General features: G+C 42.1%; 1 long non-coding RNA gene across 1 annotated transcript in view; it reads right to left on the minus strand.

Moving 5' to 3' along the window:
- Positions 1-687, minus strand: part of LOC108361973 (uncharacterized) — a 12,713-nt gene extending 12,026 nt beyond the window's left edge. The window contains exon 1 of the long non-coding RNA XR_001847390.1: positions 675-687. This is a non-coding gene — a long non-coding RNA (uncharacterized LOC108361973). The remainder of the gene's footprint in view (positions 1-674) is intronic.
- Positions 688-2,457: the final 1,770 nt, after the last annotated feature.

Genomic DNA, 2,457 nt, shown 5'->3' on the forward strand with positions numbered 1-2,457 from the left:
TAGAGAAATACAAAATCTTCGATAAATCAGTAAATATTACAGCTAATTTATTCAAAATTGATGCTTGCAACAATTCTTTATCAAGAAATACGTTTATGATAAAATTTTGGAAAATGGGTGTGGCACCGCCCACTTATGATCACATATATGTATCTCGGTAACCGTTCTACCAATTTGTACCAAACTCGGTATGGCTATTGTGCTTGCCACATAAAAGCAAATCGTTGAAAATTATTGAAATCAGACTAAAATTACGCCCGCTTTTCATATAACGGTAAATTTCAGAAATGCTTCACACTTCAATATTTCGAAATTGAAGGACGCTAAAAATTTATACACCCCGGCTTACCATGTAGCGGTAGCTTTCGGAAAGGTGAAAATCATATATTTAATACTTGAGCCGGGTATTTAATGTTCGGATCCGCCCGAACCTTAACTTTCTTACTAGTTTTCACTTAATTTGATCTTTTTTTTATGAAAGCTTATAACATTTGCAAGAGACTAGTTGAGTCTGAATTGTGAATTTTTATTTGATTATATTAAATTTTGTAGTGCAAAATGCAGAAAAAGTGGCAATTTTGAAGAAAGTGTATTCTCCTGTCCCAGTTAATAAATGTTATATAACAAAGACTAGTTGAAAACATTTGTATGGTTCCTCAAAACGAAAAAATTACAAAAAAAAAATTTGAAATGTTATAAAATAACTTTCACCAAAATATTTTTTTTTTGGTTTTTTAGTAAAAATTGGTTGAAAAATTAAGACTACGGTAGATTATGAACATTAAATTCCAATTTTGAACCACTGTGTGCTGGTTTACGCGTGCAGCCAAGGCTGGCGGAGTCCTTGAAATGGATTTGGCTTCATTTTTCGGAATCGGTTAACTGACTGGTAAATATTTGATTTAAATTACGAAATGGGTAAGGTACTTTTATCATACGTATTCCCAAATCATTTTGAAAAAATGTCCTTTATTTTACGTTGGTTAATATGGTCACCGTACGTATACTGCATGTTCTCTGTCATAGTATTAATAACACAATGTTCGNAACCACATTTCCCGCTCATTAAGTACCGCCGCCGAAGAAGTAGCCGGATCTCAGCGAGCCCGACGGAACAACTGGTACGATGAGGAGTGTCAGGAAGTTGCAGAGAAAAAAGCGGCCGCCTATAGGGCCACGCTGCGATCGGGCGCAACGCGCGCTATGTTGGACCGCTATAGGGATATGAAGAGGGAAGCGAGACGTATTTGCCGCAATAAGAAGAGAGAGGCCGATATGCGTGAGTGCGAAGAGCTTGAAATGCTGGCCGACAGGAAGAATGCCCGAAAATTTTACCAGAGAGTTAGGCGACTTACGGAAGGTTTAAAGACCGGGGCGCACTCCTGTAAGAACAATAATGGCGACCTAGTAACTGATGTCCAGAGCGTACTTAAATTATGGAGGGAACACTTTTCCGCCCTACGAAATGGTAGCAGCACGGGTAAGTTGTGGAGAAGAAGAACCCGAGCGCGCAGTCGATGATGACGCAGTCGACGTTCCACCGCCTGACTATGCCGAGATACGTATAGCAATAACGCGGCTGAAAAACAACAAAGCTGCTGGAGCTGACAGCCTGCCAGCTGAGCTATTCAAGTACGGCGGCGAGGAGTTGATAAGGTGCATGCATCAACTCTTGTGCAGAATATGGTCAGATGAACGCATGCCCGACGACTGGAATTTAAGTGTGCTCTGCCCAATCCACAAGAAAGGTGACCCCGCCATTCGCGCCAACTACCGCGGGATCAGCCTTCTAAGCATAGGTTACAAGGTCTTATCGAGCGTATTGTGTGAAAGACTGAAGCCCACCGTCAATGAACTGATTGGGCCTTATCAGTGTGGCTTTAGACCTGGCAAATCCACCATAGACCAGGTATTCACAATACGCCAAATCTTGGAAAAGACCCGCGAGAAAAGGATCGACACTCACCACCTATTTGTCGACTTTAAAGCCGCTTTTGACAGCACTAAAAGGAGTTGCCTACACGCCGCTATGTCTGAGTTTGCATCCCCTCAAAACTCATACGACTGTTTAAATGACGTTCATCAATACCACCAGCTCCGTCAGAATTGGGAAAGACCTCTCAGAACTGTTCGCCACAAAACGGGGTTTCAGACTGGGCGACTCCCTTTCATGTGACTTCTTTAATCTGATGTTGGAGAAGAGAGCTGCAGAACTGAACCGCTCAGGAACAATTTACTACAAGAGCGTGCAATTGCTGGCTTATGCCGATGACATCGACATCATCGGTAACAAAAACCGCGAAGTCTGTTCTGCCTTTTCCAAGTTGGATAGGGAAGCATAGCGAATGGGTCTGGTGGTAAACGAGGACAAGACGAGGTATCTCCTGTCATCAAACAAACAGTCAGTACATTCGCGCCTTGGCACCCACGTCACTGTTGAGAAAATTTCGTTTACTT

This window comes from Rhagoletis zephyria, unplaced genomic scaffold, assembly GCF_001687245.7.
Source record: "Rhagoletis zephyria isolate East Lansing unplaced genomic scaffold, Rhagoletis_zephyria_1.1 Rzeph_scaffold_00898, whole genome shotgun sequence".
NCBI lineage: Eukaryota > Metazoa > Arthropoda > Insecta > Diptera > Tephritidae > Rhagoletis > Rhagoletis zephyria.